At 42.8% G+C, this 19360-nt stretch overlaps 1 protein-coding gene across 1 annotated transcript in view; it reads right to left on the bottom strand.

Moving 5' to 3' along the window:
• onecut2 (one cut homeobox 2) overlaps positions 1-19360 on the bottom strand; it is a 38456-nt gene that overhangs the window by 14831 nt on the left and 4265 nt on the right.

The raw sequence follows: 19360 nt of genomic DNA, 5'->3' as shown, positions 1-19360 counted from the left end.
ACCCGAGCCTAACAGAACAATTAATTGTGACCAATTTGTTTCTTTGTTTAGTTTTATTTATTTGCAGTTGTTCTTATGCCTGGATGCTTGTGTGTATTTTTAATTGATTCCATAGTATTTCTTTGTTTTCCTGCTAATGGCTGCAAGAAATAAATCTCGGGGTAGTATATGGAGACATACACGTATTTTGATAATAAATTTACTTTGAACTTTGAAACACTCGGGTGCTCAAGGTGAAGCTGGACGGCAGTGTAGCGGTTAGCGCGTCGCCATTGCACCTCGGGGCATCGGAGTTTGGAGTTCAGTTCCCAAGCTGACTGTACGGAGTTGGTCCGTCCTTCCCATGAACGCGTCGGTTTTCTCCGGCTGCTCCGCTTTCCTCCCACAGTCCAAAGACGACCAGTTAGTACGTGAATTGGTTATTGTAAATTATCCTGTGATTAGGCTGGGCTTGCTGGGCCTCGAACTGTCTATTAAGCTGACCACTGCGTTTATTAATGTCTATGTTTTAGCATTTGCAGGCTAACTTCAAAACGTCTTATCTTGATTTCCGGTATGTGTAATTTCCGAGAGACATGGCTACCCCCATTCCTGAGATCACACTACCTCAGCCAATGTTTGAATAAGGAACTTCAACCATCCGTTTATGTTTTGAATATAGAGATTTAAAGATCGAATCCCCCCATTTCCCGAAAATTTGCGGACGTTCTCTCTTTTAGCATGAACTGGGCTAGAAATCAACAGCTACAGATTAGGAGTGTATTGAGCAGTCTTATTTGAAAAGGCTGTCTCCTGTCTGCTGGGATTCCTGGAAACTGGCGAGCGAGCCGCACGAAAAGCCGCAGGTGAAGGAGGATCAGCCAATTCACCGGGCCGATTCTACACTCATGATGGCCACAGCCTTCTGCCGAGGCGCCTCCTAACGTTCTGTAGCCATCTGTGCTGGGCTGGATCGAGATATCGATCCGGACCCACGGCAGAGACACTGCAAGCACAAGAGCTTCTGCAAATGCCGGAAATCCAGAACAACACACACACAAAAAATGCTGGAGGAACTCAGCGGGTCACGTACCATCTATGGAGGCGAATAAACAGTCAACGCTTCGAGCCGAGTCCCCTCATCAGTACTGAAGGGTCTCAGCCCGAAACGTCGACGATCCTGATGAAGGGTCGCGGCTCGAAACATTGAATATTTGTTCCTCTCCATAGATAGTGCCTGGCCTGCTGTGTTCCTTCAGCACCGAGAGGAATAAACTGTCAATGTTACAGGCCACGACCATTCATCAGAACTGGCCCGAAACGTGGACGAGTCCTAATGAGGAGTCTCGACTATAAACGCCGACTGTTTATTTTCCATAGATGCTGCTAGACTTTCTGATTTCCTCCAGCATTCTGTGAGCGTTGCGCAGAGACATCGCAGCTGGTCGGCCTCGGTCCCCGAACGGATGAAATAATTCGGCGCTCCTGTTCCCATGTCCTGTCTGGTGATAGAGAGAGTTTGCGGCGTGCGCCTTTTTCTTCCGTCCCGACGCGGTAGAGTGCCCGCACGATGTCGGCTTTCATGGACGAAGAGTGGTGAATTGATCAATGCGCATGGAGGCACACTGTAACATCATTTGACGCTTTCAAGAAAGCTGGTGAAAGCGGTAAACACGAGATTCTGCAGACGCTGGAAATCTTGAGCAAAACACATATAAAATGCTGGAGGAACTCAGCGGGACGAAATGTCGGCTCCTCTCCATAGATACTGCCTGACCTACTAAATTCCTCCAACACTTTGTGTGTGTGTGCTGGGGAAAGTGAATTGTTTTACGAGATGTCTGTGTATCCGAGCGCCAAATACAAAACAGAAGAAGTATTGTCATCTGCTTATTAACAAATCAGCGCTGCCAGTTATGCCTTGCTGTTTTCCAAGGTACGGAATCTCTGTCCGGAGTGCTGAATTTGCAAGCCGGTGTAGGCGTCATTGTTCGCTTTATATCCGCGACTTTCTTTAATTATTTTAACGGGATATAAATCAATCCGCGCAAGATTTTAAATGTTATAATCTACGAAGCTTCCAGAAGACGTAATTGTTATTGACTTTTAATGTTACACAGATAATATTCTATTGCAACACACAACATTCTGAAGGAATTCAGCAGATCAGGACTGGAAAGGAAAGGGGAAAATGCCAGAATAAGGAGGTGGGGAGAGGGGAAGAAGTACAAGCTTGCAGATAATAGGTAAAGCAGAGATCACGGAGGGTGAGCAGTGAGAGACGATCTCACTGAATTCCCGTCGAAGAGAAGATTTAAACTTCTTCAGGATTGATGTCCCCCGAACAGACTTCGCAGTGGAGCAGCAAATCATAAACACAACAGATGCTGGGAATCTAGTGCAACACACACAAAATGCTGAAGGAACTCAGCAGGTCAAGCAGGCAGCATGTATAGATATGAATAAACAGTTGATGTTTCAAGCAGAGACCCTTCATCGGGACTGGAAAGGAGGATACCAGAATAAGAAGATGGAGGTGGAGGAAAAGGAGGACAAGCTGGAACAGGGGTTCCCAACCTGGGATGGTAAATGGTGGGGGTCCATGGCATAAAAAAGTGGAGAATCCCCGAGCTAGAATCTGGTGATAGATGATGCAGAGGGAGCTCCTGGGAGGTAACAACTATCTTTAGCCAGACGATGGCGATGTTGCACACACAATCCTCCTGCCAGCTGAGTGAAATTGATGGGGCGTTATAGAACAACAAGAAAGCATTATTTTGTACTAATGATTGACACTCCTGTGAATAACCAATTTAAGTTGAAAGATTCTGATCAAATTTTCTGAATAAATCACCAGGGCGGAATAGCGAATACAAGAGGGTATGATTTTAAGGTGGTTGAAAAACTCTTCAACCATTAGGCTCCTGAAGCAACGTGGATAACATCTTCACTCACTTCAACACAGAACTGATCACTGAACACAACCTATGGACTCATCTTCAAGGTCTCTACAACTCCTGTTCTCAATATTGTCTGTTACTTATTAGTATTGTTTTGAACTTGCACAGTTCGACTTCGTACGCACAGCGTTTGTCGTCGGTCTTTGGGTTTCGCTTTTCATTGATTCCATTGTGTTTCTTTGTATCTGCTGTGAATGCCCGCAAGAATATGAATCTCAGGGCAGTATGGTGACATAAATGTACTTTGATAATAAATGCAGTTCATTGAACTTCGGAAAGGATAGGGAATGTCAGAGATAAGGGTTTTTTTTTACAGAGTGGTATCTATATGGAACGCCCTGCCAGGGGTGGTGGTAGAAGCAGATACGATAGCGGCACAGGGATAACAGAAAATGGAGGGTTATGTAGGAAAGGGTTAATTTAATAATAGAGTAGGTCACAAGTTCGGCACAACATGGTGGGAATGGTCTGTACTGTATTTACATGGGACGTGTTCGATCTGTTTTAAATCCTCGAACACAATGCTCAGTTTCCCGTCGAACTCAAAGTGTAAAATTAAACATACATACACCAGTAAAATGGATACAAATCATAGATACAGTTGAGAGACCCTAAACAACATGGTTGACCTTGAATGAATTTTAATAAAGAGTGTAAATACAACGTATCGCATCAATACGGAAAGCAGCAAACAAGGTGGGCCGAATGGCTTAACTCTGCTCTTATGTCTTATAGTCTTATGGACAAATTGGAAAAAAAAACTTATTTAAGAATACGATCATCCGATTGAAAACTGGAATCAGTGCACATACATTTGGAATGTCTACGTTAGTCGCTAATCTAGATAATTATCGCTTCTTGGTTATTAATCAACTCTACGAGTAAAGTTCGTCGATGGCGTAACTGCCTCGGGTCAATAAGTTATTTCTAACGTGCCTCAATGGCATTCCGCAGATGTTGGTAGTGTGGACGGGCCTCAAAAATCAGTCTCTGCCATCACTGATAACTAAACTGGCCTGACAGGAATTAAACAGCAGGGGTTGGGAGGGTTATGTAAACTAATTATCAACGTTTATTAACGAAGCTGAGGTGCCACCTACGTAGCGCACAGGTCGGCATTCTTGCAGAATTTACAGGAAGAAATAAAATGCTAGAGTTTACTGGCGATTCTAATAAACGTCTCTTCCGCCGTTATCGGCACTTTCCCCCCGCTCTCTTCTGCTTTATTCTGAGGGCAATGCATCCTGACTTGCGTAAATTAATATTTACGCAAGCCTCCCCCGCCTGCTCCCACCTCGACGTTTATATTTCAGTTTGCAGAGATATCTTAGCCAAACTCAACACCACTCTTGTCCAATCTTCCCCTTTCAAGAAAAGGGTACTGGACAGAGATGAGGAACGGATAAAGAACTGGAGCACACGAGGTCAACAGTAGCATCATCCCTTCGGCCTGCTCTGAGGAATCGCTAACTCAGCACAGAGTAAGGGTTGGCTTGGCGACTCTCTGCCTCTACCCAGTTATGTTTTGCCAATTACACTTGACTCATTACAGTGACGATTTAATTAACCATATTTAAGAATGGAATTTAAAATGAAAAGGTTTCAAAATTACTATCTGTTGAAGCCGGAAGATCAGGATTACAGCGAGTTTTGAAAAGTTTATAGCAATTTCTGCATGTCCTAACGATGCAATTAACAAACACAGGAGATTCTGTACACAAAATGCTGGAGGAACTCAGCAGCCTCTGTGGAGAGGGATAAAGCGCCGATGTTTCGGCCCGAAACCAGAATAAGAAAGTGTGGGGGAGGGGAAGGAATCAAGCTTGAAGGCGATAGGGAAAGCCAGGTGCGGAGGAGGGTAGGTGCGTGAGAAGAGGGAATGATAGGCGGAAGTCTGACAAAAATGTGCGCAGGTCATTATCATGTTTTATACTGACTAGCTTACTTTATGAATATGAAGGAGTGAAAATCCACACTCGCTCTCACTCAACAATGGATTAGGAATTACGACATCCCACTATTCTTCGCTTGCGCAGGAGGGTGAGGCAGGAAAAAGATTGTTAGATAATTTCTAATTATTTCATTGCGGGCAATTACTGCACAGTCTTAGATCTTGTGGGGGTTTTTTTAATTACATGTTTCACCTCGCTGCCGGCACGGGACTTTTAAAGAGCGCATTAGTTTTGAGCTCTGATTTCTTTCTGATGGATAAATTCATTGAATTATTGACTCCTAAAAGTGCAACAAAAAATAACATGCCCCTGGTTTTACTGTGGAATGTTGCCAATTCCCTAATCCAAGATCGCAATCCAAACGAAAGATTTTTTTTTCACAAGAGATTTCTGCAGATGCTAGAAATCCGGATTAACACACACACACAATGCTGGGGGATGTCAGGGAGCATCTACGCAGCGGGCCGAGACAAGGGTTCGTTTCCCAGTAAGCTTCCGAAAATTAACCAGATGAACATCAAATAACCTTAACAAGAACGCTGATGAAAAGGTAGCCCTAGTTGCGCCATCGAATTAATAAATTGATCAATCACCAGTCGATTCAGTATACGCTTCAGATGCAGACTTCAGCTCTACGTATCAAGACAAGAGTTTACAAGGAAGAGAAAATTTGCAGATGCTGGAAATCCAAACAACACACACGAAGTGCTGGAGGAACTCAGCAGGCCAGGCAGCATCTATGGGAAAAAATACAGCCGATGTTTCGGGCCGAGCGGCCGAACCGTCGACTGTGCTTATTTCTATAGATGCTGCCTGGCCTGCTGAGTTCGTCCGGCATTTTTTTTGTGTGTGTGTGTTGGAAGAGATGACAAGGTTTGCTCCTGGTTCATGTTATTGCGTGTTGCGGGGAAGTGGACGATGCTGCTAATTCTCGGTTAGAAATCCAGTCATATCAAGAACAGTCAGAGGTTCGGGTCAGACACAACGCCGAGCACACATAAGCAGAGACTATTGGGTATTAACTGATAATATGTCCCCATGAAGGTGTTTTCCCATTGGTCAGAATGGAAAATCGACTCCCCATCCCAAACCTAGACAGATGTAAGGGCGTGACATATTCCATCAACGGAAAAGCTCTCGATCGGGATGACACGGTAGCATATCGGTTAGTGTAACGCTTTACAGCCCTGGACAGGGTTCAATTCCCAGCGCTATCTGTAACGTACGTTCTCCTCGTGGCGTACCGGTTCCTCCGGACGCTCCGGTTTACGCCCGTGTTCCTAAAGCATTCTTGCTTCTAAACGCATCAGCTTAAAATAAGTATACTAACAGTGGACTATTTCGTCGTCAATTTAAAAGAACACGTGGTAGTGACGGCATGTTCTAACCCCTACGTTCCAAAGTGTTAGTCAGTTGTGGGCTTGCTACGTTGGTGCCCCAAGTATAACGACACTTGCGGGCTGCCTCCAGCACATCCTCGGACTGTGGTGGCTCATTGACGCAAAATAACCCCTTTCGCTGTTTATTTCGATGTACGTGTGACAAGTCAAGCCAATCTTTCAATAAAATAGGGAAATACATTGTATTTTCAAATTAATTAGAACAGTAAGAATGAATGTTTTTATAGATGCTTCTTAAATATCGTGTTGTTCTAAACAGGAACGACTTCGTCAATAAATAACTTCATATTGCCCTGTTCTCTGCACTATTTGTTGGAAGATTTTTGAATACTGTTACTTGCAAGCTAATTTTCCAGCATTTGTACTGTGTTGCTAATTATTAAGTTGTTTATTTATTATGCTATATAAAATATAATTATATTTATACATATACATATGTTGAATGTACATATTATATATTAAATTATCCTAATCAAATTCAGAACTGCTGCATCAAGGTATTCTTCATATACACAAGGGATTCTGCAGATGCTGGAAATCCAGAGCAACGCAGACAAAACGCTGGAGGAACTCAGCAGGTCAGGCAGCATCTACGGAGAGGAATCAACAGTCAAAGTTTCAGGCCGAGACCCTTCGTCAGGGCTCAGCATTTTGTGCTTGGTAAGCTGTTCTTCATTCCTATTGGTCTGTTCCAGATTACATGTTTACAATTATTATTAATCATGTTGCAACGCTGTTAACTGCAGTGGCCTGTAACTGCAGTAGAACAGATAAAACAGACCCTTCGGCCCACGATGTTGTGCCGAACCGATTTGGCTACAGAATGACCATCTCCTTCCATTTTCCTCACATTAATGTGTCTATTTAACCGTCTCATAAAAGTCTCTAATGTGCCCTCCTCCACCCCAGGCAGCGCATTCCAGGCACACGCCACTCTGTGTGTAAAGAACTTGTCCCTCTCATCTCCTTTGACAATACCCTCTCTCGCCTTAAATGCATGGCCTCTGATATGAGATATTTCAACCCTGACAAAAAGATATTGTCTGTCTACTCTATCTATGCCTATCATAATCTTATAAACATCTATCAAATCTCCTCTCAGCCTCCGCCGCTACAAAGAAAACAATCAAGGTCTGTCCAAACTTCCGTAATAGCACATGCTCTCTAATCCAGCCAACCTCCTGGTACAGTAATCCTCTTTTGCACTTTCTTCAAAGCCTTCTTATTCATACACACGATATAAATAACCCCACCATGTATGGTTCCAAGCCCGGCTGAGAGGGTTGGGGGGGGGGGGGGGTGGCCATTGGGTTAGCAACCACATCCCGTGAAAATCCACAAGTACAGAAACACCAAACCCTCATCCCTGCATCTTCAAAGATGGGCTACACCTGGGGACAACTTAAAAGGCTGGCCCAGGACAAAGATTCAGGTGAGCTGCTGCCGGCGGCCGATGCCCCAGTCGGGGTGATGGGCTTAGGTATGCATACATACACACCAGTGGTGATCCACACACGTACCATGCAGAAAGAGTAACGAGCGCTTATTTCCCAATCAGTTTCAACAGTGAAAAAGTCAATCTGATGACGTTGGTTAATTTCATCCTCTGATCTTGCTACTTAAGAAGCACCGCTTGCATTAAAAACGCCCAGTACAAGTTACTTTTCCCAGTACCTCCACCTACTAACCTACCCATTCACACTCCCCGCCACCTCCAGTACTTTTATCATTTCTCGTCAGTCACCTTACATACAGACACTCTTGTACCTAGCGTCACTTTATGGACATACAATTGATTTATGTATATAAGCTATCTTATATATTTATATAATTGTGTGTGTTTTTATAATTGTGTTTTTTTATCTTACAGCGTGTTTACTTTGTTTGGCGCTGCATGGGATCCGGAGTAATAATCATTTCATTAGCCTGGTGTAGCGGAGGTGACGTGAAACGTTCTTGAATCTTGAAGGGGTGTATGCGGGTTCGATTTCAGCACTTAAGAAAAAAGTTTGCATAGGTACACGGATGGGAGAGGTATGGAGGGCAGGTCGATGGGACTAGGCAGATTAATGGTTCAGCACGGACTAGACGGGCAGAAGGGTCTGCTTCTGAGTTCTATGACTAAGTAAAACAACAAAGGGCTAAATGGATGAACGTGATACGTCAGGTTAGTTCATGTGTTCGCACGTAGGCTTGTTTTGTATATCAATATGCATAACGCCGAGTCAAAGCGGCTGTCCCTGCAATTTCTCCAGTAAGCAGTCAGAGAAACATATTGCAAAGGGATCAATTAGCTTGCACCAACGCTGAACCTTGTCCTTTGAACTCAGCAGTTTAATAAACCCATTAACTCACACACTGCTCCTTAAATTGTTTCACGTTCTGTATTTAACAGTTTATTCACAACATGGGTTGTGAAATTGTTTCACTGAATGAAAAGTCTTAAGTTGTGCCTTTTTTTTTAATATTCACCAGAATAAATCCTGTGTCCACTCCATTCAGTGCTGAAACGTCCATCAGGCCACCGTGTGCAGGTAAATTCCCTTTGGCAATTTCAATTCCTGAACATGTTCAAGTTCCCCTAATTTATCTAAAATCGGTAAGTTAGCTATATCTTCCCTCGATTTATTTTAGATATGTTGTGGAGTTAGATATTTAGCCGGAGTTGTGCGTTTGAAAATTATTAGCAAGAGCATTTTGCCGCTGCCACGTGCTTTCTAAATTTAACAAGTTGGTATCAAGGTAAGCTTTCTTTCAGTCTAATGAGGTCAGAAGCAAGGAAGGTATACACCGGTACTGTTGATAACAGTGGATAAATAAGGTAGAATTTGTACGTATAATTGTATACTTGTAGTTTATACCTTACGTATAAACTGTACCGGTTATCATATTCCATTCGCCAACAAGGCTTATAGTCGAAACTGCAAAACCCTAATCTGTAAACTTTATTTGAAATCATTTTCAACGCTGACTGAACAGGGTTGCGACTGGATTCGTGACGTGTCTGTTCCCGGTCCCCGCTGGTTGAGAGTTAGCCGCCCTGCTTGTAGACGGCGGAGGTCCTGTCCAATTTACCTAAAAACTGGCGATTCTGCAGATAATGAACATCCAGAGTAACACGCACTAACAAAATGCTAGTCCTCCAACATTTCGTGTGTGTTCTCCGATTCTCTTACTTCAACACCTCTGAGGCCTGTTTGTGTCTGCCTTGCTTACTTACATTTTCTTTTCTTTTTTCCATTGATTCTGTCAACGGGCAAGACTTGGCTCCCGGCTTTCTGTGAATTATTACATTTCCAAGTTGTTTCTGTCCTGCCCGTTGATCTAATCTTCCTCCCTCTCCCTCTATCTCCTTCTCTCTCTCCCTCTCTCTCTCTCTCTCTGTTGGCATGTCTGCCTAACCGTAGATAGAGTTCAGAAGACATGGATTGCAAAACCACGCATCCCATTAGGATTACAAATGAAAAAATCAATAATGGGTTCTAATTACCTGTAAAGTTAAACAGCGCTGGCTGGAATAGTCACAAACACCACATCCCTCCCCCAGCGGCCTTGCTCTTTAAAATATTCAAGAACTGCATCAATTCGATAGGTAAAAGTACCGAGACATATGCAAAACTTTACAACTCTTACAGAATTAGAATCAGGTTTAATATCACTGGTATAAGTCAAATTTCTCGCGTTGATGTCGTGAAATCTGTTGTTTTGGCGGCAACAGTACAGTGCAAAACAAAATTTTTAAAAAACGTATACAAACAATAAAACGTTGATGGTGTGCCTTCGGGCTCCTGTACCTCCTACTTGATGGTAGCAATGAGAAGTGGGCATGTCCTGATGGGGGTCCTTATCATTATGCATTCTTATTTAAACGCAGGACAACGAAAAAAAATCAGGATTTCCCCAATAAAGAAGGGAATTTCAAGGCATTAGTTCCTGCGTTAAACTGTATTCGTTTTCGTAAACACAATCAGGACCAAGCGCTCTGTGATCATTAGTACAAACGTTTTTCAGTAAAACGATAAGACCACATAAAACGTAGGAGCAGAATTAGGCCATTCGGTCCATCGACTCTGCTCTGCCATTCCATCATGGCTGATTTATTATCCCCCTCAACCCTATTCTCCCTTATTGTTATAGTACCAATTCCAGAAACTAGTAATTCTTGAAAGATCTCTACTAATGCTTCGGCTCTTTCAGAACACTGGGGTGTAGTCCATCTGGTCCAGGTAACATATCTACCTGCAGAACTAGTTTGCCAATCTTGCTGGTGCTTAGATGAAGAAATGCTTAACTTCAAAGTTCAAAGAAACATAGAAAACCTACAGCACAATACAGGCCCTTTGGCCCACAAAGTTGTGCCGAACATGTCCCTACCTTAGAAATTACTAGGCTTACCCATAGCCCACTATTTTTCTAAGCTCCATGTACCTATCCAAAAGTCTCTTAAAAGACCCTATCATATCATACCCACCTCCACCACTGTTGCTGGCAGCCCATTCCACGCACTCACCACTCTTTGAGCAAAAAACTTACCCCTGACATCTCCTCCATACCTACTCCCCAGCACCTTAGACCTGTGTCCTCTTGTGGCAACCATTTCAGCCCTGGGAAAAAGCCTCTGACTATTCACACAATCAATGCCTCTCATCATCTTATACACCTCTAATAGGTCACCTCTCATCCTCCATCACTCCAAGACGAAAAGGCCGAGTTCACTCAATCTGTTTTCATAAGCCATGCTCCCCAATCCAGGCAATATCCTTGTAAATCTCCTCTGCACCCATTCTATGGCTTCCACATCCTTCCTGTGGTGAGGCGACCAGAACTGAGCACAATATTCCAAGTGGCGTCTGACCAGGGTCCTATATAGTTGCAACATTACCTCTTGGCTCCTAAATTCAATTCCATGATTGATGAAGGCCAATACACCATATGCCGTCTTAACCACAGAGTCAACTTATGCAGCTGCTTTGAGCATCCTATGCGTTCGGACCCCAAGACCCCACTGATCCTCCACACTACCAAGAGTCTTATCATTAATACTATATTCTGCCATCATATTTGATCTACCAAAATGAACCACCTCACACTTATCTGTGTTGAACGCCATCTGCCAGTTCTCAGCCCAGTTTTGCATCCTATCAATGTCCCACTGTAACCTCTGACAGCCCTCCACACTATCCACAACACCCCCAACATTCCAAATTTAGATCAAACTAACTTTATTATCAAGGTACTTATATGTCACCATGTGTTACTCTGACATTCACTTTCTTACTGGCATTCACTGTAGAACAATGAAATACAACAGAATCAATTACAGAGTAAGAAAAACTGGCGAACAATCAATGTGCAAAAGAAAACAATAGATAGATAGATAAATCTGAGGAAATTAGTTGAAGAATCTGAGAAAGTCAATCCATAGTTTGTGGAATCAGCTCAGTGTTGAGGTGTGTGAAGTTATCCAAGCTGGTACAGGACCCCTGATGGTTGAAGGTTAATACATTTAGCAATGTATCCAGTATTTTCCTTCATGTCCTTTTATCGGGATGTGTTTTGTTCTCATAGCCTCAAACCCATACCCAAGTAAACCTTCCTGTATAGCATTTCTTTACACAAAGAGAGGTAAGTACTTGGAATGAGATGCCAGATGAAGTAGTCGAAGTGGCTAATATCTGAGAGGTATTTGGAGGGGAAAGGCTTGTTGGGTTATGAGCAGAAGACAGGAAATTGGGACTAGCAGGGAGTCCATTGCAGCCAGCATGGGCCAGATGGAACAAAGAGCCTGTTTCTGTACCATATTATTTTATAATATAATATTTATAAACAAAAGAGATGGTTGTTGACTTCAGGAGGGCATGGAGCGACCACTCCCCGCTGAATATCGATGGCTCTCCTCGGTAGAGATCGTTAAGAGCACCAAATTTCTTGGTGTTCACCTGGTGGAGAATTTCACCTAGTCCCTCAACACCAGCTCCATAGCAAAGAAAGCCCAGCAGCGTCTCTACTTTCTGTGAAGGCTGAGGAAAGTCCATCTCCCACCCCCCCCCCCCACCCCCCACCCTCATCACATTCTACAGGGGTTGTATTGAGAGCATCCTGAGCAGCTGAATCACTGCCTGGTTCGGAAATTGCACCATCTCGGATTGTAAGACCCTGGAGCGGATAGTGAGGTCAGCTGAGAAGATCATCGGGGTCTCTCTTCCCGCCATTACAGACATTTACACTACACGCTGCATCTACAAGGCAAACAGCATTATGAAGGACCCCACACATCCCTCATACAAACTCCTCTCTGTCCTGCCATCTGGGGAAAGGCACCGAAGCATTCGGGCTCTCACGACCAGATTATGTAACAGTTTCTTCCCCCAAGCCACCAGACTCCTCAATACCCAGAGCCTGGACTGTTTTGTACACTTTATGCAGTCCTGGGTAGGTCTGTAGTCTAGTGTAGTGTTTTTTCTGTGTTGTTTTTACATAGTTCAGCGTAGTTTTTGTACTGTTCATATAGCACCATGGTCCTGAAAAACGTTGTCTCATTTTTACTGTGTACTGTACCAGCAGTTATAGTCAAAATGACAATAAAAAGAGACGACTTGATGTCTATGACTGTATTAGTATCTGATCCTGTTCTTACCAAAAGTTATTCACAAAAGACATAGTAACAAATACAAAATGCTGGAGGAACTCAGCAGATCAGAGACCATCTACAGAAAGGTTTCAGGCTGAAACCCTTCATCAGGACTCAGGTCTAACATTTTGTGGGGGTTGCTCTGGATTTCCAGCATCTGAAGCATCTCTTGTGTTTTTGATGAAAAGGCATGATAATTTGCCTTTTCTCCTCACAAAAGCTGACAGAACAACTGAGCAATGACAGAATTTATGTTTCACTTTAGATTTCCAGCATCCACATTTGATTTTGCATTTTATTTGATGCAGGCAAGTAGGTATGACCGTCCTATCATCACTTAACACCATTTCTCTTGATTTCCCTTGAAAAATTTCCTTCTGCAAAAAAGGGATGATGTTTAAAGTAAATTACAATTGGTGCAATTGGATGTTAACAAGAAAGCAATATTCATTGTGATATGTATTTGTTCTGTCTACTGTGTTTAGTATGGGCCGAATTTACTTTCCATAAGAGGACATAAGATAAAAGTAGAATTAGGCCATTTGACCATCAAATCTGCTCCACCATTCCATTGTGGCTGATTTAATATCACTCTGAACTCCATTTGCCTGCCGTCTCCCTGTAACCTTTGATACCCTTACTAATCAAGAATGGGGCTGCATGGCAGTGTAGTGGTTAGCACTGCACTTTACAGTACTAATGATCCAGGTTCATTTTCTGCCACGGTTTGTAAGAAATTTGTATGTTCTCTCCATAACCACATGGGTTTCCTCTAGGTGCTCTGATTTCCTCCCACAGTCCAAATACATAACAGTTGGTAGGTTAATTGGTCATTGCAAAATTGTCTTGTGATTAGGCGCTGGAAGGGCCATTTCATGCTGTATCTCAATAAATAAACAAACAAACAAACAAACCTATCATCCTCTGCTTTAAATATACCCAGTTACATGGCCTCCACACCTGCCTGTGGCAATGAATTCCACAAATTCACCACCATTGGGATAACGAAACTCCTCTTCCCTGTTTTAAATGAAAGTCCCTCTATTCTGAGGCTGTGCCCTCTGGTGCTAGACTCACCCACGATAGGAAACATCCTCTCCACATCCACTTAAATAATTTCATTTATTATATGTAAAATAAATGCTCTATACTGGATTATAACTTATAACATCTCAAGACAACTCAAAATGTATATCTACAATCTGCACTTTGTAGAATTGAGATAAGGTCGGAATCAGAATCAAGTTTAATATCACTGGCATAAGTCGTAAAATTAGTTGTCTTGCGACAGCAGCAATGTATCGTTAAAACAGCTATATATATATATACACACACACACTATATATACTGATTTATAGCGTATATAAGTTGTGCAAAACGAGTGCAAAAACATAGTGAGATAGTGCACATGGATTCATTGTCCGTTCAGAAATTGATGGCGGAGGGGAAGAAACTGTTCCTAAAACGTTGAGTGTTTGTCTTCAGGCTCCTGTACTTCCTCCCTGATGATCGCAAAGGGAAGAGGGCATGCCCTGGTCTTCTTACGACAAAGGCCGAACGCAAGTATAAGAATGGTATGATTTCTTCTGTAAAACACATTAAAACGGAGAGGAAAGGAGCGCAGTTCTGAAAGACCATAGGGTAACGACGTCCTTCTGCCATCGGCTGTTCCGTGCTCGCGCTTGCAGAACACTTCTCTTAGGTGTTCTTGTATTTCCCAGCAGGTACAAATCGAATGACAATGGCGCATTTAAAAAGAACAACATCCGGGTAAACGGCGAATCTATGCAAGAGGTTCTTTGAATGTGCGGTTTCCTTAAAGGGAAAGGTCGAATCAATGCGATCGATAGCGAAGGTTTTCCCTATTCCTATATCAAATGAACGTGGCTGCTGATAAAGCCTCAGATGGAGAGCTTTACTGGGCGAGTTCTCCATTGTTCTGTACTCGGGATGTGATAAAATGAAAATCGATGTCAGCGTGTCACTAACACCACAAATAAAACATGGCTTGTTTGCACTGACCCGCAGTTGGGCCGGCCAAAGTTCTTTGTGGTAGAGGTGAGAGAGGGAGAGAGAGAGAAAAAACATCCCGTCAGAAATTCCCAAATTAAGAAATGTGGACAAAAGCTCCGCCATGGACGGTCCCAAGCCCGGCTGCGAAAGGAGAGGGGTTGGGCAACCCCATCCTGTAAAACCTACAAACGTCAACAGGAGCTCCAAAGACCACATCGCTGGGAAAGGAAGGATCTTCGAAGATGGGCTACACCTGGTGATAACATGAAAGATTGGCCTAGGTCCGAGCACTCTGGCAAGTTACTGTCGGCGGTCTATGCACCAGTAGGGGAGATGGGCTAAGACCATAAGACATAGGAGCAGAATTAGGCCATTCCGCCCAATGAGTCTACCCCGCCGTTCCATTATGGCTTGATTTATTCTTCTTCTCAATCCCATTCTCCCGCCTTCACTTTGACGACACGATTAATCAAGAACCGATCGACCCCCACCCAATAACTCGGCCTGAAGAGTCTGGACAAAACAGCCTGCAAAATGTATCGACAAGGAGTAGCGGGGGAGGTGGGAGGAAGTTTGGGGCAGACGCTATTCATTTTTACAGAATATAATTCAACCTTGGAGAAAAAATGATCACATTCGTCACGAGCGGAACTTCAACAAGACAAATCTCAATGTCAAGGCCAAAACTAAATTTTATAAGTCACAAATCATAAATTACTTTAAGTGCGAGGATTGCTTCGTGATAAGGGTTAATTCTGCACTAACTATATTATATTTTGTGACTTTTAAGATTTTGTTTATACGTTTTATTTTATTCTATCGAGATCCAGCGCAGAATGATTCTTTCCGGCCCTACAAAGTCACACGGCCCAAGCAATCCCATAAATTAATTCTGCCCTAATCAGGGGGCAATTTACAATGACCAATTAACCTATCAACTGGTAGGTCTTTGGACTGTGGGAGGAAACCAGAGCACCCGGAGGAAACCCACGCGGCCACGGGGAGAACGTACAAACTCTTCCCAGGAGGCAGCCTTTCCAGGTCGCCTGTGCTGTAAAGCGTCGTGTTAACCACCACGCTACCGGTACACTGAAAACAATTATTCTAGGGTTATTGATGGGGGGGGGGGGGGGGGGGGAGGGGCAGCACAACACTATTACAGCGGCAGCGACGCGGGTTCAATTCCCGCCGTTGTCCTGTAAGGAGTTTGTACTTTCTCCCCGTGACTGCACGGGTTTCCTCCCGGTGCTTCGGTTTTCTCCCCACCTTCGAAAGACGCGCAGAACAGGTTGGTAGGTTAATTGGTCGCATGCGCGTAATTGGGTGGAATGGCCTGTTACCCGTACTGTATCTCGAGATAATAAGAAGAAGAAACTGGTCTTACAGGCGAGAACAATACCGTACTGTCTAAATTACGTTCGTTGTTTTTACATGGTTACATGTCCTACTGATAAGTGGGAATCCCAGGAGAACAATACATATCGATATACACAATTATGCTGTTAAAATCTGTATATTATGTATAGCTCTCACGCCTGATGTTTGACAACGGCCTATTCCTCTTAAAGCTGCCAAATATTTCGTCAAACATTGTAGTAGAAATAATATCGGTTAAAAAAATCCAATTTGCACCAGAAAAATGTTTTATGCTTATAAATTGGCCCTCTGTGTATGATTTGAAATATTAGGTAATTTTCCAAAAATGGCCTCCGAGTATATTTTACTTTAAAACAGCATTAATTTGGAATGTATTTAATTTATACGAAATAATTTAAGATTTAATATTTAAATATAATATTAAATGTTGTAAATTTTGAGGCTGTGCCCTATGTTTCTAGACTCCCCCACTATAGCAAACATCCTCTTCCTGTCCACTTAAATAATTTCAATTATATTACATGCATGTAAAATAAATATTCCGTATTGGTTACAGTACGGCGAAGGCGAAGTATAAAATCTCAGTACAACTGAGAACGTATCTCTACAACCTACACTGTTTGTAGAATTGTTGAAATACGTGGTAGCCATTTTTGAAAAATTGGATTTAAATCTTAAATTATTTTGTCTAGATTTTCGGGTACTAGGAAGGATATGCGATACAAGTATTAATGCAATTACATATGGAAAAAATTTAAACATCTACAATCTTTTCAAATAATTGGAAAGTATTTTAAATTGAAAATCAAACATATGTTCGACCCCGAGGAACTTGTTCTTTACAGAGTCAATTGAAATAGAAATCAAACACATATCTGGAACAAGATATAAAGCTATTAATAAAGGCCTTAAAAAGAACACGGCTTCAAATATAATCAATAAGAAACAATTAATCAGGTTGGGTGCGGAAGTTACAATCTAGGAAGAGTTAAATTAAAAGACGCGCTAGCTGCAATGTTCGCCTCATTCAGGTTCGTATGTGGCAAATATTATCCAAATGTTTATAACAAGCTGAATCTAAGAGAAAAATACTCAAATACCAGGAGAACAATGAGTTTTATAATATTTGTGAAAATAAATGTAATTATGCATTCCGGTCTTTCCTAAGACTTCTGCATCATTTGTAAATCGAAACGGTATGTGGCGGCAGTCGCCGACTGGAACCGCATTCACTACTGTAACATGGTGGAAGGCCACGTCCACCTTCACCCTCTTTCCAACACCCCCCCCCCCCCCCCCCCCCCCCCCCGCACGTTCCCTAGCCCTGACTGTAAACCATCACTTACAAATGCCGCCGGTTCCTTATCGTGCGTCCAGAAGAGAGCCTAATTAACGCTCGAATGCAAGAACTTTTCGCCGGCAGTCCTTCACATCAAAAGCACATTTACATTTGTAGTGACACAGCATGTTGGAATGTAGTTTCTTTCGTCGTGCGTAGACGTTTAACGAGCGCCGAGTGGGCGAGTTTTTAAAAATCTGCACATCCAATCGTTAGAATTGCAGTTTTCTGCGTTAAATGTGTTCTCATCACCAAAATCAGAATCGTCACCACACGTGCAGTCCAGCAAAGTTTTGATCTCAGACAAAATCACGTATACAATCTTCCTGTCAGTTTTTTTTTGTAGCGACAATAAGTGGGCATCGATTAAATCTTAAATGAATTAATTTCGGTTGAAGTGCAAAATTGTGTCTTGTATCGTGTTCACTGTCGACTTTTGATAAGATTGACATAGGCCCTTAAATAGAGCCAGGAAGATGAAGCTTCAAGAATTGTTCATGGATAATAGTCTTTCTCCTGTGAAATACTTCCCCAATCCCCCCCCCCCTCCAATCACTGGAGTACGCTGTCACACGGGCGCCCAGTCACTGGGGTGCACTGTCACACACGCGCCCAATCATTGGAGTGCACTGTCATCCGCGCCCAGTCACTGGAGTGCTCTGTCACCAGCGCGCTCTGTCACTGGGGTGCACTGTCGCACACGCGCCCAGTCTCTGGCCCCGCGCCCAGTCACTGGGGTGCTCTGTCACCAGCGCGCTCTGTCACTGGAGTGCACTGTCGCACACGCGCCCAGTCACTGGGGTGCTCTGTTACCCGCAACATATATGTATTAAATGTTGGCGAACTTTTATTAATTAATGTTTTAGTATTTTTATTTTGATTTAATGTTATACTTTTATTAACGTTTTAGTTAAACTCTTTAAATCGTTCTCTACTCACATTAGCAAGTTTGGGCAATGGCACTATTATAGCTTTGGTCGGAATATAGACAGAACGAAATGAACCGACAATTAAAAAATACTCTGTTGTAAAAAAAACCCCTAAGTGACCATCATTGTCATGGTCTGTGCAAATTAAGTGTCGTTAAAATAGTAGCGAGGAGGGTATTCAAACTAGAGGAGACAAAGAGATGATAATGTGGACGGCAGTGCCGGGAAGACTGTAGTAGTGTTACTGGAACAAGCCGGATCAGATTCCAAATCAATGTCTAACCAGGTCCTTAGGTTTATGTTATTGTTGCCAGCATTAATGCCCTTTTAATCTTCTAAAGATTATCCTCATCGATCCACGTCCATATACACAGTTTTTTTTATAAAGTGACATAACCACATTTATTGAAATGCTATGATAAAATAAATGGCACTGTTTCAGTTGTCCTCCACCACCAACCCCCACGCCCCCCGCCCCCATTCCTCCAACCCGCAGTTGCGAGGAATCTTTCTACATTAGTGAACTTAATAAGGTGTAACCCTTTCACACAAGGGGTTGCCAGAGGCAAACACCAGAAGCGAGAGAGTTTCAATTATTAATTTCCCAATTACACCAACAACAACCAACAACTCATCCGAGTCGCTGAATGACGACGGGATTAAAGGAATCGCACTGGTGTCAGTATTGTGGATAATTTATTGGTTTTATAGATGGATTCCGCATCAGGACTCTCTTGAATATCCATACGTCAGGATAACGTTAATTTCTTTTAATCTTAT

The sequence above is a fragment of the Hemitrygon akajei genome, chromosome 13 (genome assembly GCF_048418815.1).
Source record: "Hemitrygon akajei chromosome 13, sHemAka1.3, whole genome shotgun sequence".
Lineage (NCBI taxonomy): Eukaryota > Metazoa > Chordata > Chondrichthyes > Myliobatiformes > Dasyatidae > Hemitrygon > Hemitrygon akajei.
Note: the sequence above shows the minus strand (reverse complement) of the source record. Positions and strands in the feature narration are given on the sequence as shown.